This window comes from Ambystoma mexicanum, chromosome 11, assembly GCF_040938575.1.
Source record: "Ambystoma mexicanum isolate Mex_15411 chromosome 11, UKY_AmexF1_1, whole genome shotgun sequence".
Lineage (NCBI taxonomy): Eukaryota > Metazoa > Chordata > Amphibia > Caudata > Ambystomatidae > Ambystoma > Ambystoma mexicanum.
Window position 1 is genome coordinate 761,769,797 of NC_090934.1, and position 27,851 is coordinate 761,797,647.

Below are 27,851 nucleotides of genomic sequence, written 5' to 3' on the forward strand. Positions count from 1 at the left end.
AAACTGGTACCATGTAGCTAAATCTCCACCATCTACTGAGACAGCCACATCCAAATACAAATGACGACTGGCCCTGAACAGCCAGTCAATTCTGGAGCCCCATCTTGAGAGTCTGGATGCACCACTGTGTCAATCACACCCAGGGAGCGGTGCAGGTAGGAAGTGGGCTACAATGGTAATGACGCACATTGCAGAGCAAACCCATGGAACATGACTACACCATATTCCAAGTACAAGTGGTTACATGACGGTAATAAGCAGGAGTGTCACACATAAACCCATTCACATAGTGCAGCATCCATTGGCGCGACTTCAGTCATCCCATGGGCAGCCAACTGTCATCCGCCACAGGACAGCCCACTCAATCACACAAGGTGCATGTACGGGTCAGATGATGCATGGCATGAAAGATGATGGATGTATACCAATCAGACAATCACATTGCATGTCCCGGTTCCACACAGGGAGGACCACAGTGCATAGTGTATTGATGCTTAGTCCTTGCACCCCCATTGAAGTGACCTAGGCCTTATGTACTCATTTCAACCCATGCAGGTGACTCAGGATACCCGCAGCTCACCTGGCTGATGACCCCTGTGCGGAATCCCCAAACACCGGCAGAGCAGGCATACAACAATGCCCAAATTAGGAAACGCATATGTATAGAAAGGACATTTGGATTGTTGAAGGCACGATTCAGGTGCCTGGACCATACTGGAGGGGCACAAATGTATGCGCCTGAAAAAAGCTGGGAAGATTGTCCTCCCTTGTGCTATGCTGCACAACATCTGCTGCCGAAGGAATGTGCCACTACCCCCTTAGGCAAACGGGCAACCCTCAGGGGATGAGATTGATGATGAACATGTGCCCGGTGCCGGGGCTATTGCACACAGGGATGGGGTGAGGGAGGGGAGGTTGGCCAGACGGCGTTGATCGACAATTTCTTCTAACATGGTGAAATGGCACATGCCACGAACAGCACTTGTAAAATAAAGAACACTTGTACAGAATCATGAATGTCCGTGTATTATGTCATGTTTGAACAGGCTTTAACAATAGTGTAAGTAACCCCCTCCCCACCAACTCCCCAGCACACATAACCCCCTCCCCACCAACTCCCCAGCACACATACTCCCCTACCCCCACCAACTCCCCAGCACAGATACCCCCTGCCCCCACCAACACCCCAGCCCACATATGCCGCTCCACCCACACAGGGCAAATGGGTCCATGTGCCTGGCCCTCAGGCCAACAGTGCATTGTTTATCTAACATGGACGTTGATGCTTCCCACGTGCACCGGCTTCAGGTGAGCGGCATTGCATATGATTCAGTGACCTAAGCCTGGGTGAACCCTGTAGGGACCCCTCTGTGGGGGTGGTTGAGGTGGATGGCACTGATGCAACCAACTACAGCTGTTGGCGGAGAAGAATGTTCAGCTCATGTATCTCTTCTGCATGTAAAGATTGCCCCTCGCACAATTCACAGACTCACTGTCCAAACCATGTGAGGGCTGCAGTGCATGCCTTCATGACCTCACGTGTGCATGCATTGTCACGCGCCATGGACTTGGCCGCCCCCTAATTGCACAGCTGATGGCCTTGATGTGGCGGTTGGGTTCGCTGGCCATGCCCTCGATCCTCATGTGGCGTGCCCCTATCACATCCAGGCATGCCATGACTGCATTGGCGGGACCTGTTCCTGTGTCCCGTGTGGGGCGACTGTGCCAGCAAGGGCTGCACGGTGTTGTAGGGATACTGTGCCTGGAAGGACTGTGCAGTGTTGTATGGCTGCTGTGCTGGGCAGGGCTGTGCAGTGTTTTAGGGCTGCTGTGCCCGGCAGGGCTGCTGTCGCTGGAGGTGCTGGGCTTTCTGGTGGGGCTGCCATGGATGGAGGAGCTGCCAGCAGATGACCCATATGAGGGTGTGTCCTCATCTGCCACTAGTTTGCGTGCGTGGCGGCGTGGTACATGGACATGTGCTCAGGGGTCCCTTTGGATGTGACCATTTGCTGCACAGGACTGTGTTTCGGTGTCAAGACAGATCCAGCATGCTGCTCATCATCGGATGACGCCCCCTCCTCTGGGGTGGTTACACTCATGGCCACTTCCACATCCTGGGAACCCCCGGTGGCTTGGGACAGGCTTGGTGAGGCGGAGTTGGTGGCTTGTGTGTGCCGAGGGGGTGAGGCCCTGTTGGCTTCTGTGCTCCGAGGTGGTGCTGGTGGAGGTGCATCTGGGCACACGTTGGGATGGGCCTGATTCCTCATCATCCACGTTGCCCTCGGATGATGCCTGCATGCCTGTAGGGAACAGAGGGTATGGCATGAGGACGGAGAACCTCTAATTTTCTCTCATGCATTTCAGTAGAGGACAGGACAGTTTCACTCATGCTTGGGCCTGACCTGTTTTGTTTTGATGGTGTTGGTATTACTGGGGCAGGCTACGTGATGGGGACACAGTTTGGAATTGTTGGACTAGCCATTTCATGCATATGATGCACATGCACAGCTGGCATGCGCAGTCAGTGAGGGGGGCTGGTACTACACAAGCCCACCTGACAATGCTGTGCCCCTGCCATGGATGTGTGTAGCATGGTGCTTGCATGTGTCCATTGGCTGCCCTACTCATGACTCTGGAACACAGGTGTTGCCTAGGTACACTCGAACAAGGGTTCTGTCGTGGGTGCCTGTGGTCTTTCCCACCCATTGCACCCACTCACAGTTCCCGGCTGTTGGGTATTCACACTGGGGATGGAGTGGTGACCTATTCACAATGAAATTTGCAAGGGAGGCGTGACTCACCTCCAGCCTCCTGGGTGCCGGTGCCTGCCTCCGCTCCTCCCACTCCCTCAATGGTTGCCATGTCGATGATGGTGGTGCACTGCTCCTCCCATAGTGCTAGCTCCGGTGGTGGTGGTGGCCCTCTCCCCGTCGCCATGCTCTCACTCCTGTGCTGTGCCAGGAGGCCCTGGACACGGAACCACAGGTCGTTAAATCGCTTGCGGCAGTCCTCATCATCCCTGTGGACACGGTCCACCGCAGTGACCTTCTCGCTGATGTCTGCCCAGATGTGCTTACGTCACTGTGACCCCGTCTTCTTCTGTTGGGGACCATAAAGTTCATCCTGGTGGGAAATCACCTGCTCCACAACTATTGTGAGTTCAGAGTCCGAGGACTTGGGCTTGCACAGTCTATCCAGGGTAGATTTGCCCCTCACACGCTCCTGGGACATTTTCTGCAATTTGTTGGAGTGGATGGCTTTCAGGGGCTCCGATTTTAGGTGGATTATGATTTCCAAAATGGCTGCCGCTTTGTTTCTCGTTCCGGCTCTGACGCATTTCCCACGGCACTAATAGCGCTTGCCACTAGCGCTAACGCAATGTTCGCTGTGTTTTAGGATTTCCAGCCACTATTACTGCTGAACGATATTTGCGTTAACGCCCGAACCATGTGCGCACATGCCCGTCGAGTCGTGATGAGGCATTGTTTGCGCCACAACTCACTGCGTTAATGCAAATACCACCCAACTTGTAATGAGGCCCACAGCATGTTATGGTATGTTGAATTATATTCATACCGCGCAATATAAAAAACGAGTGCGTAACTCGCAGTTTGTTTATCTGTCTAGTAATGACTGTTAATTGTGTATCGTTTAAAGAGGTGTGAATAGAGGTATGACATTTTTGGATGCATTGCTTACTGGACTTGCCCACCAATATATTCTGTGTAGAGTTATGGGTTGTTAGCTGTACCATATTGTGATGATTATTCATCAAAGACCGGCACCCACAACCTTTATGCAGGCTAATGATATCTACTCTGCTTTGTCCCGTCGGATATCCTGGTGTGCTGTCACTGTTGCATCCTTGTGCACCATAAAATGGGCGTTCGGGGGGCCAGGGGCAGAACCTTTTCCAATGGGCACTTGGTTCTCTTTTCGATCACTACTCTTACCACTTCCATTATAATGGCATCTGTCTGTGGTTCAACAGAAAATGTTACTATCGCTGTCCTTATTTTCTGGTAGGGCCCGGTATGTGAAGCGGGTGCATCTGGTTCTCCATCCCACTGAGAGCTATACCTACTTCACAGCACTAACCTTTCATGCACATTGTGGTCTGAACTACTCTCCCATGTTGTCATGTCTGTGTTCATTCTGTGTGGTTTGTGTTTATGACTAGATTTCATCCGGTTCTGAATTATATGGTAACTTGTTATATTCGATTACAGAATGGGTACCAAATATTTTTTGTATTCTGTTGTCTACACAGCTATATTCTACCGTTCTGCGCATGCAATAGTTTCCAGCTACCTTTGGAAGGATTCTTCAATCAACATTGGCGGCCAATCATCAACAGTGTTTATTTGATAACCATTATGTGGGACGACCGACGGGGACCAATCTGCCCTTTAGTGGTACCAGCAATAAGGAGCAACCTGTCAGCGTTTATGATGTAAAAACATGCTGAAGTGAAAGCCTTGCCCTTGAAAGTGCAAAGAATCCAAATCTATTGATGATGATGAACTGTCACCAAGTGTGTTATTAGAATGGTTTGCTGGTGTAACATAAGGACACACAAGAATTGGAGTACACGGATTGATCGATGGCTGATCGCAATCAGCGTATCATGACGAAGTTATAAAGATCATTCGAAGCATGCGATGTTCGCTAGCTATAACTTGTATTGCAAAAAGATATCGTTCATTTCGTGGACTTAATCTTCTCGTGTGAGCATTAATTGCAAAATAAAAGCACTTGTTACATTGAAGACTATTGATGTTTTCTTAAAAATAAATGTTTGCTCTCCTACTTGGGACAAAAAAGAAATGTTACGCGCTGTGCGAGGATGTGTGTGTTATCTTCCTGGTTCTGCGTTAAGTAACGTTATGGCATGGGTGATGACAGGGCACGTTTGGCTACACTGGCCACGAATGTCATGAAAATAGGTGGAGCATATCGTTTGGACTAGTGATGTCAGTTTGAGGGGTGGGTAATCTGTATTCTTGCCACGAGGGCACTTGAATTTCGGGCGATGCATCAGCGGATAAGATTAGGACAATATTGCGGCACCCAACCTGTTGTTTTCGCGTGTGTAAAAGTTAGGAAAACTAAGGTAAGATGCATAGGAAAAAGGTTTAAGATTGATTACAGTATGCTTTTAAATACATGCCTGAACAATCGGGACAATACAATTTTTGAGCGAACTACCCCTTTAAGTGTTTCAAGTTCTTTTTTTCTTTTGATGGGATTGTTGATTCCATTAACGTTCCATTAAATGATTCAGAAGTTTTTCTTAACAGTGGACATATTGTCAGAGGTCGAACAAACTGGAGTGCATATATAACCTCCTAACACCACGACAACCCAAACACTGAGAAGGAGGATACCCCAAAAATGGTACCCCAAAACCCTCTTAAGGTAATGACTGTTTGAGTGAGCAAAAACTCAAGACAAAGATTTTATTTTTAAAAACCCTCTCCTACTCTCCTCAGTAAAAATGAATGCTAAACATTCAGAACAGACTGATCATTCACATGTGAACGTAACCTAAGCACTATCCATTAACTGATGTTTTGAGCATCTCATCTTCAATTCAAAATAACATAAAATCCCTATCACTAATAAAAGCACCTTTATCTTACACCTAAATATAACCTTTTGCATCATGTCGAATGAATCCTCACCCCTAAAAGACTCCCATGAAACTGAGAAAATCAAGAAAATGTTTCTGAGGTGAACGTGATTAATGTGAAGATAGAGTATATACTTTTCAAACCAAGCATGACGATAGTGGTTATGGACATTCAAGGGAGAGTACTCCACACATTTCTCCAGTTAGCTCAGACCCAAAGAGTGATCCCGAAGTGGGTGACGTAAATTCAGGAAGCAGAGAGACGGTAAATAAAAAAGGTTTTTTAAAATAGTAGTATTTCCAGATTTAATAATCCAGACCTGGCTGAAAAAATGGGAAGAAAATCTAAATCAATGATCAATAACGATGGTGGAACTTCTTATTGAACATGTCATGAGGGAACATGATAGAGTAGTGAAGCAAATAGAAGAAGTGAAAAGGAAAAGGGAAATTGAGCTAATGAATGCAGTACCCACAACTGTTGAGAAAAACTGTGAGAAAATGTATGAAATCTAAAGGCTCATCAAAACCAAGTTAAACTGAGAAAATCAAGAAATTATTTCCAAGATAAAAGTGATTTACCGTGAATTTATTTTTAAATGTTTTTATTGGCATTTATAAGTGTAACAGAAACAGTTGCGCAAAAGATGCGCGTCATTTCAGCTGTAGCGTATCTTGTTTGCCAAGTGAACTGTAAAGAACAACAGGAAAAGAACACGCAGCAAAAAAGAAAGGAAACACGAGAGAAAATAGAGAGAGAGAAAAAACAATGAACAGAAACAGGAAAACAGTGGTAACTACTTTGACTGCCCTTTTCCTTCTGCCCTGCCGTTCTTCATTCTTCGTGCTTCAAGCCCAGAGCCCAGCACCATCGCTCTCCATTGCCTTCACATGGGGGGTGGCTCGAGGGAGTGCCCGGGCCCGCCGTCCTGGTCAGTGCTTCAAGCTTACAGTCTGTGCAAGAAGAGTCAACTCAGGGGGGTTTGTAGCTTGTGGAGAAGATCATATCTCTCATGAGGGCCTTCCAGGACTCTAGTGTGGTGCTCCCTTCTTCTCCGCCCCAATTGTTCCCTTCCTCCCAGGCTCTTGTTTCAGCAGCGGACCATCTCTCCAGTTCCCTGATCCATGGTTCAGGCCTGGGACCAGCGGGCGACTTCCAGGCCATAGCAATCGTTCGCTTCACTAGTATACACGCCATGTCCATGAGTTTCACTAAGTGCCTGACTTTGGTCAGTCTCGGGTGAGTGCCCAACAGGCACTCTTTGGGTGTCCATTCGTACATTTCCATTCCCGCTTTCCTGCAGGTCTGCTCAGCTGTGTGCCAGAGTTTCTGTGATTTGGGGCAGGCCCAAAACATATGGATCATGTCAGCATGTTCAGAGGGGCACCATGGACAAGTCGGGAGGACTTTATCATTAAAGGCGGCTATCCTGTGCGGGGTCATGTAAGTCCTGTAAAGGACATTCAGCTGGAGCAGCCTAAACCTGGCGTTCCGTGACACCTCCTTCGGATACAGCAGGGCTCTTGCCCATTCGCCGTCCGTGATTTCAGTCCCCAGATCAGTCTCCCACTTCTCTTTCAGGTGCGCACTTCTCGGGTTAGGCCTGTCGTTTATTCGTGTGTATAGCCTCGATGTCGGTTTCCAGCCGTCGCCAAGGTTGTACATTTCCTGCACAAGAGGGTGTATTTCTGGCTCCTCAGGCCAAGTGTTCCAGTTTGTCTTGGCTGCGTGCTTCACCCTTTGGTACCATAGAAATTGTCCTGTGGCAAGCCCATCCTTCAATTGTAATGAGTCGAAGTCTTTGAACAGCCCCTCATCAAACATGTCTCCCCATGTATAGAGGCCACAGTTCTCCCAGCTCCTCATCGATGGTAAGTCTGTGGGGATTTTGCATACGTCTGCAAGAATGGGGATGTCCGGTGCATATGAGTGTTGCAGTCCGAGCAGTGATCTGACCTTGTTCCAGATTTGTCTCCCCAGCTTTACAATCATGGGTGGGTCAGGGGGCCCTATTCGAGTGCTCCATAACACCTCTTTTGGGTGCATAGGTGTGATTAGTTGACGGAGGAGGCCTGTCTCAGCAGTCGGTTCATCCAGTAGCCACTTAGCGACGTGCGTTAGTTGTGCTGCCAAATAGTACCTCTGGAACTCAGGCAGTTGTATGCCACCCTCTGCATATGGGAGCGTAAGGATGTTCAGTGTAAGTTTGTGTCTGGCCCGGCCCCAAAGGAAGTCTCTGATTAGTGATTCCAGTTTCCTAAAGAAGGACGGGGGTATGTAGTATGTTATGTTGGTAAAGTAATAGAGGAGTCTCGGTAGTATAATCATTTTGGAGATTGCAGCTCTGCCCATCATTGAGAGCGGTAACTTTGACCAGAATTTGATAGACCTGCGCACTCCGCGCATTGCTGCTTCCGTGTTACACTCATGAGTGGAGGCTGGGGTGTGCATGATGGTGAGACCAAGATAGCGGAAGGCTTCCGGCTGCCATTGGATCCCGATCTCGGGTAGTTCCTCTGCGCCCTTCCCTTTAAGCCCAGCCAGGGGGAAGGAGCAAGATTTTTGTCTGCTGAATTTTATCCCTGAATATTTCGCAAAATTGTCGAGGATGTCTAGCGCGGTTGGTGCATTCAGTTGTGGGTCTCGCAGGTATAAGAGGACGTCGTCAGCGTACAAGGAAATTATGTTATCTACCCCATTGATGTTGATGCCAGCGTCGAAGAGCTGCCTCCTGAAATAGATTGCCACTGGTTCCAGGCCAAGGATATACAGCATTGGTGACAGTGGGCACCCTTGTCTGGTTCCCCTTTGGATAGCCCAAGCCCCCGACACCATGCCTCCTGTCTTCACTCTCGCCACTGGGTTGTTGTAGAGCACCCTAACCCACCGGATGAAATGTTCACCAAGTCCGAACTCCCTCAGGGTCTCGATCAGCCACTCCCAGAATATTGAATCAAAAGCTTTTATGGCATCAAGCGAGAGTACTGCCAGGTCGTCGTTATGCTCAGCTGTTTGAGCCATTATGTGTTGGAGCCTTCTCAGGTTGGCCGTTGTATTGCGTCCTGGGACAAAACCATTCTGGTCCTCATGTATCAGGGATCCTATCACCCTAGAGAGCCTCTTAGCTAATATCGTTGTCAATATTTTACTATCATAGTTTAACATCGCTAGGGGGCGATATGAGTCACACTCGTCGGCTGGTTTGCCTGGTTTGAGTATTGGTACTATGAGGGTCTCTCTCATACTACTTGGTAGCATCCCGGTCTCATATGCCTCCGTGTATACTCCGTGCAGCATGGGAGCAAGGACCCCCTCATAAGCCTTGTAGAATTCTGGAGTTAGGCCATCTGTCCCAGGGGTCTTGCTCGTGGAAAGGGATCTGATCGCCTCTGAAATGTCCTCAATAGTGATGGCCTCTCCTAGCATATTCCGTTGTTCCTGGCTCAGTTTAGGCAATTCAACTTCGGCCAGGGTGTCTCTGATGTCTGATTCAGGGATTCGGTCTCTGTGGGCATATAGTTCGGCATAAAAGTCTGAGAATACATCGTTTATTGCTTGCTGTGACCTGTGAGTTGTACCATCTTTATCCTTGATCTCTTTGGGGGCCTGCCTCGGGTGCTCCCTCCTGCATAGCCAGGCAAGAATCCTGCCTGGTTTGTCCGCTTCCTTGTGTGCCTTAAGGGTTCGCACAGAGAAGTCGAATTTGGACAGCCTCTCCCATGCAATTCTGCACTCTTCTCTGATCTCCTTCAGTCTGGTTTCCTTCTCCTTGGTAGGGTGGGGATTGTTCTCCAGGCGTCTGATCTCCTCCTCCCTTGACTCGAGCTCCTTTCTCAGTTGTCTCCTGATCCCTCCTGCTTCAGCTATTATCTCGCCCCTAGTTACCACCTTCATGGCATCCCATAGTGTGCTCCATTTCTCGACTGATCTCTTGTTGATATTTATGTATTCTTCCAGCTTTTCACCCAGGGCATCCTTGAATGCGGGGTCTGTTAAAGTGTCTGTCGGCATGCGCCACATCGGAATAGGTGGTCTAGGGCCCCTGAGGCAGAGCTGTATTAGCAGCGGGGAGTGATCCGATATTGACCTGCCAAGGTAGCACGCAGATTCGACTTGCGAAGTTAGCCCACTATCGATGAAAAAGAGGTCAATCCTGGTATGCAGGTCGTGGGGGGCCGAGTAAAATGAGTAGGACATGTCTGTGGGGTGTAAATCTCTCCAGACGTCAACTAAGTGCAAGTCCTCGATCGCGCTGCAGAGTGCTCGGGGGGCGGAGGTGTTGAGGATACGTGGCGCAGTGGATCTGTCCATTTCTTCATTCAGCACGCAGTTGAAGTCTCCGCCCCATAAGATGATGTCCTCCCTGTGGTACGTGATTATGGCACATAGCTTCTTGAGATGAGTAGGGATACCATGTTGGGGGAAGTATGAGTTCACTATGCACAGCCGAGAGTTCTCCAGCATGCCCCATATGATCACATACCTACCTTCTTTATCCGCTTCCACACCCATCAGGTGGAATGGTGTACCCGGGCTCACCCATGTGTATACACCGCGTGCGTACTTCGAGTAGGATGCACCGCCGCCCTGCCCCCCCCAGTAATCTACCAGCTTGTCCGTAGTGTCAGTTAAGAGGTGTGTTTCCTGCAGGAGGGCGATTGATACTTTCTTCCTCTTCAGGTACGAATGTATGCGGTTTCTTCGTGGGTAGGATCCCATCCCCCTAACATTCCATGTAATTATCCTGGGTCGTGTGGCCATTTTGTGAGATTACTTTTAGCCGTGGTGGTCTCCACGTGGTATCTGTGATTCGACAGTGCATCACGCTCTGCTTGCTCAAGTTGGTAAGCTCCGAGGTCTGGTCCTGGGTCCTCTTCGGTTTGGCTAATGGTGATCAGGAATAGGGCAGTCTCAACCGTAACATGAAAACAGTAACTATAACTGGTGCACCCAGCCTCTGCCTTAAGGGTGCAGTGCTCGGGCGCTCTTGCGCCGCCTTTCCCCGTCCGGGTTTCTGGCGCAAGTTGGTGCATGTTGGCAACAGGCCTGCACTTGTCTTTGGTGGGTTCGTGGTTCGTGTGCATGTGGAGGAGGCCGCGCAGGCCCAGTAGTCATTTCGCCTTCTCTTGTGGTAGTGTTGCTTCAGTGATGGTGGTGTATCCCCTCGTTCCAGTGCTCCAGACAAGGGTCAAGGGAGCCCATGCCGAGGCGTCCGTTTACCGCTCATTGCTTTCTTCGCCGTGGCTCTCGTGGGAGGGTTCCCCAGGGACCTCAGCTAAGTTGTTGTGCTCCATCCACATGTTGGCTGCAGCCGGCGACTCCAGGAATATCGCTCGTCCCTTATAAATCACCTTTAATCTGGAAGGATACAGGAGCATATACTTTAAGTTCAGTTTTCTCAGTCGGGCCTTGATTGGGACGAAAGAGTTCCTTGCTCTCTGTACCGACTGTGTGTAATCAGGGTAGATGGTAATTTTAGAGTTACCCCGTTCTATTACACCTCCCTCTCTTGAAAATTTCAGGATGACTTCCCTGTCTCGGAAGTTGAGGACCTTCGCTATGATGGGACGTGGGTAGGAACCCGGAGGGGGTCTCTTCTGGAGCGACCTGTGGGCCCTCTCTATGGCGAAGCCCTGTGAGAGCTTCTCCACTCCTATTTCTTGCTGTATTAAGGATTCTACATAGGTTGTCGGGTCTGTGGTCTCTGTCCCTTCAGGAATGCCTAGTATTCTGATGTTGTTGCGTCTTGCGCGTCCTTCCGCCTCCTCTGACCTCGCCTCCAGGTAGCACACCTTTCTCCTGAGGTCCGCCACCTCAGCCTTGAGGTCCGCTGTATCGTCCGACATATCCTTCTGGGAGGATTCTATGATGGTAACGCGTTCCGTCAGGTTGCGGGCATCCTGCCTAATGAGCTGGATGTCGGCTTTGACCTCGCCGATTTTAGTGTCTATGAAAGTTCTTAGGGCTGTAATCGCTCCAGCACCTGGTTGTCCTTGGTGTTTTCCTCTTGGCTAGCCTGCGTCGCTGCGCCTCTCAGCGCAGAGGGGGAGACATGGTGAGGCTTTGATGTCACAAAGGGGTCCATCGTGGCGTTTCTAGCTTTACTCCTTGAGGTGGCCATTGCAGGGAGCGGCGTGACCCTCTCCAGATTCTCGCTGCCCCCCTCGCAGGGGTTCAGCGCAGCAACTCTCCTCGGTGACCCGGTCGCCACCACAGGCCAGCCCACCGGGCCCAGTGCAGAGGGTAGGATCTACCTGCTAGGTTGTGGGGTTGATGTGCCGCTGAGAGTGAGCAATTGTGTCGAGTGCAGGTCGTCCAGCCCTGCGCCCGGGGGGGCGGCGTGCCCAGTCGCGCACCGCTAAGCGCGCCCAGCGAGTCGGCCCCACCAGGCTCTGTTCATCTCGCGGGGCTCCAGCACGCTCCCCAGGGCAGGCTCCCTCGCCGCAGTCTGTGGTGTGCGCCTGGTGCGGGGAACATGCGGCCTCCGTATCTCGTGGTTCCCCCAGCTCCTCACCTCACTGATCCTGGGAACGGGGGCACGGCCTTCGATAAATGCCGCGGCTGGCAGACTCCTCCTCAGGGGAGCCGTGGCAGCAGGGCCAAATGCCTCGGCCGTGCACCAATAGTGCACCGTCTCTCTCCCTGGCCTCAGGGGGGTGCCCAGCCGAAGTCGGTCGGCTCGCCCGGAGTGTAGTTCAGGAGATAGGGCAGGCTCCCCCGCCGCAGTCCGCGGTGCGCGCCTGGTGCGGGGAACACGCGGCCTTCGTATCGCGTGGTTCCCCCAGCTCCTCACCTCGCTGATCCTGGGAACGGGGGCACAGCCTTAGGATAATGCGGCAGGCAGACTCCTCCTCAGGGCTGAATGCCTCGGCCGTGCACCGATAGTGCTCCGTCTCTCTCCCCAGCCTCAGGGGGGTGCCCAGCCGAAGTCGGTCGGAGTGTGGTTCGGGGGATCGATCGGGGCCGCCCGGTGGTCCGATGGCTCCGGTGGTCAGGCTGCACGCCCAGGCGTCGCCAGCCAGGTGCGTGTGCCCAGTCGGCCACGGGCGTCGCTGCCCGGCGGGTCCCCCAGCAGGTCTTGTGCGCGGTCGGGGACCGCTAGTGCGCCGCGGCCGCCATTTTGTGTGCGCTGTCCAGAGCAGAGGGGGAGCTGGGCCGGAGCGTCGCACCAGGCTCCCACGCTCCGATTTTTCTCGGAGAAAGCTGCCAGGTAAAGATCTTCGCCCCAGCTGCGGCTGGAGCAACGCGTGGAGGTGTTGTATGGCTCGGAGAGTCAGTTCAGGATCGGACTACTGCGGCTCTGGCGGAGCTCGTAGATTCGGCGTCCTCACTCCATGGCTGCTTGGCCACGCCCCCTGATTTACCGTGAAGATAGAGTGTATACTTTTCAAACAAATTACGACGATAGTGGTTATGGACATTCAAGGGAGAGTACTCGCAAACTTCACCAGTTAGCTCACACTGAGAGCGTGATCTTGCAGTGGGTGGGGATAGTTCAGGAAGTAGAGAGACGGTAAATGAAAAGTTTTAGAAAAACTAAAAAAGAATAAAGAAAGGCAATTTCAAAGCCTCTACAAAAAGGGTAAGATTCCAGGATCCACCGGTGACAGATACTTTAACTGTTACAGAACCTGATGTGGAACCAGAGGTGGGAGAAGATGTGGAGGCGGAAGATCCAAATGGAAGGTCAAGAATAACCAGATCTTGGTCGCAGAAGCAGCAACTGACATGAAGACAATGAATTTAGTTCTGAACATTTCACATAGAGACCTAAGTGAGGCAGAAATATCAGTCCTCAACAAGGGAATGTTCTTTGCACAAACTGTGCAGAGTAATATGATTAATACGCAAATAGATCTTTCTAAATTTACTAGAAATTTTTTATTGAAGGCGCTTTTACATCAAAATAAATTCAAAAATCAGTAGAGAACAAATAAGGGAGCCAGATAGTGAACTGTCAGTGACTGATATAGTTAATACACATTTGCTAGGGTAGTATGGAGAGAGATTGACACACTAAGATTAACAATAGTTGAAGAATTAGTGATAAATACACAAGAGAAGGGATCCAAGTGATACAACCTGGGTAATCATGTTGGAGTGAATTAAGCCCGGCGAAGTGAAGGGCAACAAGGATTGCTACTGTTTGGCTGTCTCCCAGCCTGTTTGGATGCTGTGAAGATTTCGAGCGTGTAGCTCCACCCACTTCCGAGGTGGGACTAGAAAACCTTGCCCCAGCTGCCCTTGCGGCGGTAAGCCCCCTTGCGGCGTTAAGCCCGGCGAAGTGAAGGGCGACAAGGATTGCTACTGTTTGGCTGTTTGCTGGGGCTGGGATCGGGATCCTGCCTGCACTTCTTCAAAAATCTATTGAAAACATTAATGAGACAAGGTTCTCCTACGCAGCCTTCCTTTAGGTAATTACTGCATTTGGCTGCAGAGTGGCAGTCCCGTATCACTGCATCTCCCGCAGCTGATACTGACGATAACCAAAGCTGCAGAGCTTGGTTAGTCCGCGGCAGTCTGCGGAGGCACGAGGGAGCGGAGGCTTCCCCTGACCTCCTTAGACCCCCCGGACACCCTTCCTACCCGCCCTCCATGGAGGAGTCGGGGCGGGCTCTGCGTAGCAGCCGCTCGAGCCGTGAGGACTTTGGACTGGATCTAAGGAGTCCATTGAAAAAAAGCATCCGCCAACGGCGTCTACCCACTACATCAGCCACAACAACGACTACACCAGCGACGCCTCTACAGGATCTGTCAGGTAGGATCCATCGAGAACCTACCCACAAAAACATGACTTTAACCTCTCAATCCACTTCCCTCAAACTCCTTCTCCCCATTCCCCCCTCCTCCCAACCATCCCCCTCACGGAAAGAACTAGACTCGCCCACTGTAGCTTGGGACATCTCGTCTCTCCCTGCCCCGGCGTTATGGGCGGTGCTCCCGCTGGCGGAGCCGTCGGACGGGGGCCCCGAAACGGAGGGAGCACTGTCTCTGATGGGACAGCTCTTGGGCCCACGGTTGGAGGGAGTGGTTGGTTATGTGAAGGGGGATGAGGCTGGTGTCTCTGTTTCAAAGACGTCAGCGAGGAATTTGATGAAGGAGGACGCGCGCGAGTTGTTCGCATTGAGGGAAATAGACTGTGTGGACGAGGGGGGAGAAGTCAATGCTCCGCTCTCCCCCGGAGGTGCTGCTGAAGCAGCGGTAGACGGGAGCAGGGGGGAAGGAAAGGTAAGTCCCACAAAGGGAACCGCAGACATACACTGCAAATGTAAACCTTGGAACTCATGTTGACATCGCCATAGAGGTACATCCGACAAAGTTATGTGCCGACCTGAAAAGCCCGGCCAACGTCCTGACAATGGACGAATCAATTTCTAAGGAAAGTGTGACTATTGAGGACACTTCAATATTGGAAAATTCTATGGTCGATTTGAGGATTGACATGGGCGACAGCTATGCCCCAAATCTGGCCCCCTCCCCAACAGGCGACGGGGGTAAAACAATAACGAAGGACTTAAAGAGCTCTAATAAAATCATTAAGCTAGACAAACCGGCTTCAGAAGTAAATATCCAACCAGAAATTCTGTGTGAGGTGGCCCTGGCAAATAAAGAAACGGTTGCTGCGCTACCTGATAACAACTCTGACAACATCAATCTCGCACAATCGCATAACGTATCCCAGGAGGGCGAGGAGGTGTTATTATCCGGGAAACCATCATCAATCAACCCGGCAAAAAAAACAGCCCAAAAGCAACGAGGCAGAAAATTTAAATCACCCACGGACAAGAGGAAAAATTCTTTAGAGTTCCAACCTAAAAGAACGATGAGAAAAGCTAAATCCAGATGAAAATCAAATATGTATCTGATAAACTCAGTAGCCAGATTCTTTAAAAAAAAACACGCTGGAAACTCATGACCTAACTGAGGAACTATCAGATGCAGAACTTTTAGAGGGTGATATCTCTCAATTACCAGACGGCATCCATGAACCAAGGACCGATCGGATAGGGATGAGAATAATCACCCCCAAAACTGGCTTAAAACCAGGAATTCGATATTTTAAAGACCCAGAAGTGCAGGGGCCATCTCCTGATCCGGGGCCGCAACATCACAATAGCAAGTCGATTGAGAAAACATATGAAGCCCGGAGCGAAGGAAGTAAGACGAACAATAATCACCCGAATATAGGGAGATCCGGGATACCTAAGGGAGCCTTTGTAAGTGACAGCACAAAGGAGACAATGGACACTATACTACTGGAGCCCAACATTGAGACAGTAGTAGAAAAAGCTTCGACTGACACGGAGTCCCCGACAAAGGAACAACTTCAGGAGACTCCACCGATGGAAAAGACCGACAGAACTCCAACTAAGGAAAAAACGAAGTCTCTAGAAGCTAGTGGTCCAATGGAGAAATTGACGGAGGGCGAACTGAGAAAGAAATTGTATGAGCACCCTCCAGGAGAGAAAACAACTATAGAAGACGATTCTCAAAGCGAAAAACAAGTAAGGTCAAATGACCTCAGTAACAGTGTCACACCAGGTCCGTATGTATGCCCCCAATCACAAAATAGAAGATCATGGAATGGGATTGAGAATAACGAGATAAACACACCAATGCAAAACAGGTGAGCTTCAACAAGGAACACCGATAGCGAGGAAGAACCTTCGACAAAAAAAACGGACATTTTTGCAATAATGTCTGCAATAAACATCGCCATGAACCCATTTTGTAAACTATACGAATCCCTGCATGACACTCTAAAGGATAAACTGACTTTGGTAGCAATGCTACATACGAAAATGATCTACGTGGAAGGCTTCATTACGGCTAGGGAACCCAGAGGAGGGCAACCCCTCACACCTAATAGGGTAAAAAGTAGAGATAACGGTCAACAAACCAACATAGAACTAATGAAGTGTAGCCAGCACCTTGCCTCAACTGCCACCCAGACGGAGAACAATTTAAAAGAATTGAGAAATGAAAAGGAGCAAGACCCAGGAGAACGACTGGGTCATCTATTAACGACAAAAAAGAGTGAAAACGACTCCGGTGAAGAGCCTCAGAATACCCCCCAAACTAAAGTACGAACTCAACAAGGGGGCAAATTAAAAGAATTGCAAAAAAAACAATCCACAAATGGATGCGTAGTTTTGACTTTGGGAAAAGAGGGGAAAAGTACAATATCCAAAGAGGACATCGGAAATAGAAAGCCCCAAACTGAGAAGAAGAAACCCAATCCAGTAAGCGAAAACTCTGAATTAAAACACCTAAACACATTACCCAGAGTACAGTCAACATACCCACTTTTTGAGAATGGCAAAATAAATGTAAACAAAGCTGGTGATAGAGTGGTTATACTAGAAGGAAAGCGACCACTTAGCAAATCGACGAAAGAATCCTCTAACCATGAGGAAATAACAACGAAATTAAATGAAAAAGTGAATAATTGACCAGTAGCCCCTTCTGAAATAGAACATATAATCAGGGGAGAAGAAGCTTACACCACATCAATAATTATAAGCGACCAAAATACTGAAGACAGTGAAGATAGCATCGACATCATGGACCTGTCAATATATCCTGATGACAGTGAGGTTTCTGATGTCGATCAAGAGTCACCTCAACTGGAAACCGAGACAACAGAAGCCAAAGTTAATAACAGCGATATGGCAGAAAAAGACAGTAATAGCCCGTTCCTAACGCTAGAAGATAAGCGTACAAAAATCGTTGGGGCACAAGTAGACAGTGCAAGAGCCAAAATTCCAACCAAGGAAAAGGGAAAAAGGGCAGCTGTTACCAGAGAGAAGGAACGTGAATCAAGGACATCGACCCAGCAAAGAAGAACCAGAAGCCCCAAAAGAGTCTCTAAAACTCAAACATGGAAAGAAGTAAAATCCACTAACAATCAAAAACCAGACGATATGCGAAAGAGAAATCAAAGAGACGAAACTACGGACAGAAAGGGGAGAAACAAAAGAAAGAATTCAGAGTACGAGAAAGAGGCCTATATTCCATATAGCAAAAAAATTGGAAGTGAAAGGTCGTTCAAATTGGAGCGTGTAAGAAAAACGCGAGACAACCTGATACTGAACAGAAAGAACACACTGGCCCTTATGAAGTGCATTCCTAACTTGAGACAGATCAATTCCAACGACATCAGATTCGTAGAATTCAGCACGTCGGGTAAAAGAGACAGTGTGTATCTACACATTCCATCCCCAATAATCAGAGCCATGATAACAGCTGAATTAGAAAGTTTGCAAATGGTATGGGGTATGATCTAAGCGTTTACCGCTCAAGAAACCGACAACTGGACCAGGAGAAAGGCAAACGAGTAAGACGAGACCCCTCACACTCAAGAAGAACTCAAACAGGGGCTGACATAAGTGATCACCAATGGAGATCAAATGAAAGAGCAATCCACAGTGACAAAAAGCCCTCAAACACATTAAGAACTCATACAGAGGAGAAGATAACCCAAAAAGGAACCCAGCCCCTGGTGGACCCAGTTAGAACTATATATCGGGACCCCTTAAATAACGGAAGACATCCCAAGGGCCCAGTGAAGACCCTGACAATAACAGTCCCCCAGGAAGAACCATCAAGAGATAATGGCTCAACCGTATCGCACACGCTAAAGGACAAAACAGACAGTGTGTCCTCAAGATGGGCTTGGATCTCAAAAGCACTAAGCAGAAAGAGCTAGCCACGCAGAGAACCAACGGAGCTCCGGGAGCAAGGGCCGAGAGGAGGGCTGGTCGAGCAGATGAACAACATCGTAATGGGTAGCTGGAACACTAGAGGTTTTAGCCATCTTCTGGCAAAAAGCGACGTGAATCTTGGAGATTTTGATATCTTATGCCTCCAAGAAACATGGCTAATTAACAAACCCTTTCTGGAAGGATATGAAACCTTTTTAGCGCCAGCCTCCTTCTCTGGAAAGGGCCGACCAACATAAGGCTTAATGACAGCCATGAGATCTGGGGTGGGAATCAAACATATGAACACGGAGGTTTCCAACGCTCACTTCCAAGTATCCGTTTTAGGCTGGACGAAAACGGTGACAGACATCAACAACCAGAATTCTGTAAAGAAATAAATTATTGTTGTGATAAATGCCTATTGGAACCTGGCAGTAATTAAAAATGAAGTCTTTCTGAAAACAGGAAACATCATACTAGAGAAAATGTATCTAGATTGGGCACCAAAATTTGTCATGATATGTGGGGACCTGAATGCGGTTTGCCCAAAAATCAAATCGCACAAGAGAAACACGAAAAAAGTACCCCTAAATATGGTCCGAGGACTCCTATGGATGGAGATGATGTCTGCGTGGAACCTCCATAACTTAGAAACATCTATGCTTAATGAAGGGACGACAATTCCGACGTGGGAACGTAATAACCAGAAAGCAAACCTTGACCATATGTTCGTCTCCAACGAATTGCTGAGAATAATGGTCAACTACGAGGTCATGAAAACATCTAATAGCGACCACAACTTATTAAAGGCAACTTGGACAAATATAAGATCACCTAGCCCAAGTATGACAGCAAAAATCGAGGAATGGAGTGGAGGCACAAGGTTAAGACTGCCAGCTAAGGCGGTCTAACAACTCACACAACTCATCTATACTGCCATATGTAAACCAAATTGAGCGACAGGATTAAGTACGGAAAAAGATAACATTGACTACCGTCCTCTACTAAAAATCTTTGAGAAAAAGAAAAAACTGTGGGCCAGTCGTGAAATAAAAAACCATATGCACGAATTCAATAAAAGTATTGTGGAGGAAAGAAAAAAATTAAGAAAACTTAAAGGCTCAGCAAAAAAAGTAAACACCCTTGAGCTGCTGAATCAAGTGAAATCTGCTGAAAGATCTTATAAAAGCTGGCTTTGGCTCAACAGAGCAACAATTGAGCAGGCAGAACGCCACTGCAATGCTGCGGACCCTATGCAGCAGGAAATCGAGAGACTTCTGGTCCTTGATCAGAACAACTTCTGGGGCGCAAGTGAATGCAATAAATAACTTTGTTGGAGAAGAGGCCTGGATGAAACATTTTAGAGCCCTATTCCAGAAAGTTGGAAGGCAAAATACTATAACATCTGCCACCTTAGACTCCCCCTGGAAAACAACATGGGACCGGGACGACATTATGAGAAAATTGGTGCGTTTAAATAACTCGAGGGCACCCGGCCCTGATGGCATAAGAAAGGTTGACCTAAAAGAGAATAAAGAAGAATGGGCTGACTTCATCCATGAAGTAATAAAGAAGTGCACTCTCCATAGATCCATTCCTACCTCATGGACAACGGCAACTATAGTGCCGATATATAAACACGGACCGAGAGGGGACCCTAAGAACTATCGCCCAATAGCGCTCCTTGATGTGATTGGAAAAATCTTCGGCTCACTTCTTCTGGAAAATTTTCAACATTGGGCAAGAACCTCGGGCAATGAAGACCCACTACAATCAGGTTTCGTGAAGGATGCCGGGACTGCTGTTAATATCCTGCTACTAAGCACCTTAAAAAGCAGGATTCACAAAGGTAGCCCAAAAATCTAACTGGCGTTTGTAGACCTGGTCCAGGCCTTTGACCAGGTCAACAGAGAAACCTTATGGGACAAATTAAGAGCGAAAAACTGCCCGGCAGGGATTTTGGAACCGATTATAGCCCTCCATCAAAATACCACCATCAGAGTACGTCTAAACCATGCTGGGCTCCTGTCTGAACAAATAACTACGGCTAGAGGAGTGAAGCAAGGGTGCCCCCTCGCCCCAACGTTATTCAATTCGTATCTATGGGACATCAAAGAAGGAGAATCAGTGACTCGTGCATTTCCACCTACTATAGGAGCATCAAAAATCTCAAGACTGCTTTATGCAGATGATCTCATTTTGTTGGATTTTACACCAATCGGTTTACAGCGCCAACTAAATGAGCTGGCAGCTTACGTAAAGAATAACAACTTAGAAATTAGTAAAACCAAAACCAAAGTGATGATCATGGAAAGAAAAACCTACAGTGCTGAAAACTTCAGATGGACCCTGGATGGAGAAAAGATCGAACAGGTAAACGAATTCAAATACCTAGGGGTAATCCTCAGTAACAACAATCAGGAATCTGCAATGCAAGCTCATCTCCTGGAAAAAACAAGGAAATTGGCTACCCAGACAAAAATGATAGACGTAAGGTTCTGTAAATATACAATAACTCCCCTGATACAATTTTACAAGGGGAAAGTGGTTCCAGCCCTCATATATCGAGCCGATGCAATGTTGATGATGCCACGTAAATTCTGGAGGCGAATTGAAGGCCTTTTCTGGAGAACTACTCTGAAGCTACCAACCTCGACACCCATTTCAACAATACGTCAAGAACTGGGACTACAATCACTCGAGTCGATGGTGATAAGAAATATAATAATGCTATACAGAAAAATCAAAATCAGTAAATGCTACCATCATCAATGCTGAGCTTGTAGCCCACAGAAGCAACCTTCTCACAAACTGGGCGACAGAAAACCAAAATACTCTCGCCGAGATTGACAGTACTGAAGAAGAGCTGATCCAAAACCCAAATAAAGTTAGACAAAAACTGTGGGAACGAGATTGGATCCAGACAACGTCCTTGGAAAATAGAAGCAAACTAATAAACCACCAACCACATATAACAAGAGGTATAAATGACATCCCAAATTATTTTTAAAAGTTTCCAAATAGACGTCTAAGAAGCACGTTTATGCGTTTTCGCATTAACCTCTTACCCACAAATGAAATCAGGGTGATAAGAAAGATCTCACTGGAAAACAGCTGTCGTTTTTGTAAAAAACCAGCGGAAATTGAATCACTGAGACATCTGCTGTTGACATGTATAAACCTGAGGGTCCAGCGAAGTAAACACCTTGGCCATATATTTAAAGAGTCAACCACATGTGGAGAAGAGGACTGGTGGAACAAGCTTATAGAGGGAGATAACACCTCCTATGTTATAGCGGTCACACAATTCCTCTTGAACCTTAATCTGGAACTGTTGGAATGAGAAAAGTGGGAGACCCTTTTGTACTATACTACGCTAAGCTAGTACCTGGCTTGGTGTCAGCATAGAGGGCTATTCCCCATCCTCTATCTACTTCTCGTTCTTTCTCTTCTTTCGTCTGAGGAGGCTATCTGCCTCTCTCACACCATAGACCGGAACAGACTGGAACTGACAACTTGGAAGGTGGAAGGGAGGGAAAATGTTTTTCTATCTTGTAAAAATTTCTTTTGTAAATTGAATCAAGTAAAATAAAAAAAAAATATAAAAAATAAAAAAAACAATAATTGAAGCAGTGAATTAGACACCTTTTGGACCAAGTGAGGAAGTGACCTATATTCAGTAATTTTTGCTACACGTCCTGAGGAAGACTTCTCTGAGGAGGTTGAACCACATGTTGGCGAGACCATTAAAGAACATAAATTGGAATTATATTTACATTGGAAGAGATGGTATTTGAAAGAGTATTTTCAATATTGTTTTGCCTAGAATACATTAGATTAATATTTTCAATAATTGAAAAGCTTGTAATTATGCTGCCATCAACACAGAAACTCCCAGCATTAATTGGAGGAATTACATCACAGGATGACCGTGCAAACGAAAGCCCTGTGTGGTATAAATCCCATTAACATAACATTACATAACCCAACTCCAGAACACCCTCCACCAGAACCAACATCTCCTTCTTCAATGAACACGCATTTTCTACTTTAAGCTGCCTCCTTTGAAAGGCCATTGAAGCAGGGTTAATAGAGGGCAGTAAGGGGTGAGGAGATTTGGAGTTATGTTGCAGGTTTGTCATGTTCAGTACAGCAGCCAGTATGCTATCTATATAGTCACGTCCAACTGCAGGTAAATGTGCTCCAGAGATGGGATGCACGACCTATTCAAAATCACGTTAAAAATTGATATCCTAATACGAGAAAACTGCACGAATGGTTCTAAATCAATATTTCTTTCAGCATAAACGTTACTACTAAACATCCCTCATTCACCTTGAGACACCATTTATAACACTCCCCACTTGACTTGGAGCAATTGGAATGATAGAAGAGTGGCAGGTCTGTACCCTAGTTGCTCACTCCCACTCCTTCTCAATGCTGTTTCTAGATCCCATTGTTCTTATTAGCTGTAACAGCTGATTAGTAACCAGGAGGCAGTGAAGCAACCAATGAATATGCAGGAACCGATCCGACTAAGGGAGGCCGAACCAAGAACTAGCCATTACGTATTCAAGATGCAGGGTGTTCCCATCTAGGGAAAAGTGTTTTAAATAATGGGTTAATTTGCTGCATCTTGTAGCATTCCTTCGTTAAAAAATAAGATAAAAAGCCACACAGTTTACAATCAGTTTTGTAGTGCAAGACATGAAAACATGCACTAGATACCAACTCCCTAACAGTGGACAGGAGCATTTTAAAATAAATTTTGATGGTGCCTTGGCTCACTATATACCCCTATTCTGCCAGGTAATAATTCATGCTGGCTGTGCCCATACATGGCCATGCTGGCTGCAACAATATATGTGCATCTTCCCACATAAGAACGTACTCCTGTTTGCTTTGCTCATAATGCCAATAATGATACTGTAAGAAAAGATGCCTCTGCTGGCTTTGCCAATTTATGCTAGTATCCCCAAGTAAGAACATATGCTTGTTGGCTTTGCCCATAATGGCAGTAAACAATGCTAGGCTACTGTAAGTAAACATGTCCATACTGGCCACATAAAGGTAGACCATTGTGGCCACCTAAGAGCCTTCATCTTTTAGGCTTTGCCTATAATGCCAGTAAAAAGATGCCAGGCTACTGTATAAAACGTATCCTTACTGGCTACACTCATATAGGCCAGCATGACCATGTAAGAATACTCATCATGTTAGCATTTCACATAAATCCAGTAAAAATGTCAAAGTAAGAAAACATATTCATACTATTGGACCCGTGTAGGTGAGAATGGCCACATAAGAATCCTCATTATTTTGGCTTTGCCCAAAATGACAGCAAAAACTGTGATTCCACAGTAAGAAAGACATGCCCTTGCTAGTATCAAAGTAAAGTAAAAAAAAAGGCTAAGAGGCCTGGTACAGAATGGACACATCGGGTTCCATTTATTCAGACTTCTAAGTCAACAAACAGACCGGATCCAACCTTGACCAACTACCCGAGCCAGCCCAACCACCGAAGCCAACCCAACCCGCCCAGCAACTCACTCCAGTGGTCAGACCCCTCTAGGACAGATCACTTCCATTTGACCTACCCCACACAACAATATAACAATAGACGTCTTTGTATCCCTTCTATGTCCTTCTACTGTCTCTAGTTTATTACAAGCAGTCACGTGATATTCTTCTTCCAGATCAACGGCCTCTATCTGACGACATCCAGTGTCCACCTACTAAGGCGAGGGGCATCGAACCACCACCCCCTGACACACTTTTGCTGGGGAATATGACTCCATTGTCTCAACTGCCACGGGCCAGTTGAATCCAAAAATGTGGCTGGGTGGCCATCACCAAGTGCATCTGAGAGAGTCTCCTGAAGTGGTCCCTCAGCAGTCCTACAGTGCATGCTTCTCAGAGAACTCTCGAGTAAAAGCCTTGTCCAAAGTCCATAGGTGGGGATTACCTTATCAATGTCCGCAAAAATGAAAAGGAAAATAATAAGCACTTATACAATGCTTACAAATAATGCAGGTATTCCATGTTTGGAGTAATAGTTCACAAGTGAACAAGAGCTTTCCCTCATCATTTACCAACATACAAACTGCACATCATACGGTGCCTTTATGGCACTGCTGCATCACTGATCTTTCCCCCTCCATCGGGGGCTGCAAACATTAACACTAGCTGCACACACGTAGCCCTGCCCACCCATGCAGAGCTCTCAAGTTTCTCAAGGTCAATTACGAGAAGGCCATCCAGTCCTGTTTTTTCTTTAGAATTCTGTGATTTGTAGTTTTATTCTTTCCCTTTTAAAATCGAGGAGAACTACACCTCCTAGGAAACACTGGCACAGGCCTTCGATGGCTTACTTCCTTTCTCATAGACCACTCTCACCATGTACAACTAGGTTCCTTCACTTACCACTTCAACAAGATCACCTGCCACTGGCGCTTTTCAATGCATACATGGCCCGATTGGCCTTAAACATCCACACTCTACCCATGGGCTTTCACATGTACCAAGACAATACACACCTCCATCTGAATGTACAAAAGGTACTGTGTGCAACTTAAAATCTGATTCTGTTAATGTGTGCCACATTGAGGCAGCTTGATGATGAAGTGATTGAACCGTCTTCAGCGATGTCCTCTGGTTAGTGCCATCCGCAGTACATGAAGAATGGAACTCAAGCGAGATAAACTGGAAACAACAGCAGAGCTACAAAAGAACTCAACTGAACTGAGTGGGAATAGGTTCAACATGAAAATGTTGGACCAAGTTCCTAAACTTTGTTTGGCACAAGTGATGAAACGCATTGGTGCCTCTCATCACTTGTGCCACAAAAGATGCACCTTATCCAGAAAGGGCATTTGAATGTGTGTCTCGTAGGTGCAAGCATTCAAAAAAACCTTTCAAACCCTTTGCCCATTTGTGCAATTAAGGGACCATTTCTGCGCATTGCAATGAATAACTCGAGCTCACATATGGCATGCGCATTGAAATGTGGAGAAAACAAACACATTTCCCTGGCCCTATTTTGAACAGGTGCAGGGCAAGGGTCTAACCCTGACTTGCACCCTGTCATCCATGCAGTTCTTAATTTATAGTTAAATATGTGCCAGGCCCGAAATATGTTCTAGTACACCTCTGACCCATCGTGGCAGACAGCTCCCCACCCCTGTTATCACCACCCGCGATTGGGGTTACATCTGAAACACCCACTGGCTCATTGGGGGTGATGGATGCCCTACCCACGGGAGATGTTCAATTTACAGATACCAATCAACATATCATAAAATAACATAACATAAATAGGCGTGTCTTGAAATAAGAGAAATGTTTAGGTGCTTCTTTCAAACACTTCATGATTGCTAATATTTGCTCTGATACTATTGGTGGCAAGTGGAAACTGTTGACCGTCTGTCCACGGAGAAAAGAGAAAACATGCTTTTCTCCTATGGTAAACTGTTGGACCAATGCAGGAAATTCCATATCGAACTGATGAGCTTGCCTTTCAAACGCTGCAGCAAGATCTTATTTACTTATTTATTTATCGTGCATTTTTTTAGGCGCTTATACAAGAAGCAAATTGTGTGTTCAAAGCACCCACAAGGCAACAGGTAGGAAACAAGGGATTGAAACAATAATACACAGGAAGATAAGACACACCTACTAGGCCGCGTGAGCATTCAGAGCGTGCAAGTGCAGAGCGAGTAGAGGGGAATAGGGAGAGTGTGGTCATTGCTGGAGGGCCCGTGGTCGTGGGTGAGCAGCGGATCTAAGTGCCCAGTGTAAGAAGTGCTACAGAGCTTTTAGCTGCAATAAATAGGTACGTGCAGGCCTACAGTGGCGTAGGCTAGTTAGAGCCAAGGCAAGAGCTGTGGGTGGGCAGAGGCTGTAGGCGATTGGGTGTGGGAGGCCAGTGCCCGAAGATACGTAAGGGCCCCGGTCACCAATCTCAGCAACTGTGGTATTAGCAGAGGAGGGAATAAGGGAAGGAGGAGGAGAAGAGGACAGCCTTGAGGAGCTTCCGGAATTTGAGGAGATCTGGCTCAAGACAAAGAGGGAGCGGGGAGGCTGTTCCATAAGAGGGAGCCAGCTGTGGAAAAAGATTGTCCACCATCTCTCTGTTTAGCGAACAGCTTGACACACAGTGTCCAGAGGAGTGTAGAGGTCTAGAGGGGGAGTATTTAGTAAGAGCAAGTTGCAGATAGCGTGGTCCCCGGCCCCAGACGGCCTTAGGGATGATGCAGAGGGATTTGAAATGGATCCTTTCAGGAACCAGTGAAGAGTTTTTAGGGCAGCAGAGATGCAGTCCCTAGCCTTGAGGCCAAGGATAAGTCTTGCTGCCCTATTCTGGATTAGCTGGAGGGGTTGTAGGGAGGAAGAAGGTAGATTGAAGAGAAAGCTACTGCAGTAGTCTAGCCTAGAGAGAACCAGATCTTTAGTGACATTGAGCTTCTGGGGGGAAGTGAGATAAGGGAGAATTCCTTTGAGAAGGAAGAATTGAAAGTGGGACTTCTTGGCAATGTCCTAAATGTGAGGGAGGAAGGAGAGAGAGGAGGCGAAGATAACTCCAAGGTTTCTGGCTTCAGATGAAGGAGAAGGGGGAGAGCCCACAGATGATGGCCAGAGTGAGGGGAAGAAAGAAGGAGCAGGGGTCCTGATAGGGAGGATCTCAGTCTTGCTGGCATTGTGGCAGAGATCATTGGAAGTGCACCGGGAATGGGTGGCAGATAGGCAGCATGGGATGATGGAAGAGGTAAGAGGGTCAGCGGGAAGTTTGAAGAAACTTTGTGTGCCATCTACGTAGCAGTGGAATTTAAGGGAGAAGGTAGAGATGAGGAGTGACAATGGGTCAAGGTAAGTGTTAAAGAGCCAGGGGAAGCGGTTGGAGCCCTGAGGGACACCACATGTGGATAAAGAGGTTGGAGAGGAGAAGGTGCCCAGAATAACGTGGGATGGATGGTCACTTAGGAAGGAGGTCAGCCAGTCTAGTGCCCGCTCCGAGATACCCAGGGTATCATGGAGCTATTTTATGAGGATGGAGTGGTTGACCGTGTCAGAGGCAGAGGAGAGATCAAGTAGGATGAGGGCAGCTGGAGAGTTAGAATCCAGAGATGAGAGCAATCCTTCATGGGTGTTTAGAAGAGCAGTTTCTGTGCCTCTGGATGCTCGGAATCCAGACTGATGGTCATGAAGACCGCCAACACGTTCAGTGTGTGAGGTAAATTGGCAGAAGGTTTAAATTACTTACCTCTAACTATTGTTCCCCAGCATGGGTCTGGCATGGATTCACATGCTCATGAATATTCCCTGTCGTCAGGCTGGGAATCCTCGGTAAAAGAAAAAAACGGTTTCACTGTCACTTAAACACTTTATATCTCCTCTAAACGAATCACTGTCCTCTGGGTCATACTGCCCCCATCCAATGACAGTCCTCTCCCTAAGCCCCTTCTCTGGCAGTCATCTTCAGATTTGGTAAGCACTTAAAGTGGCAGTATACCCAAGA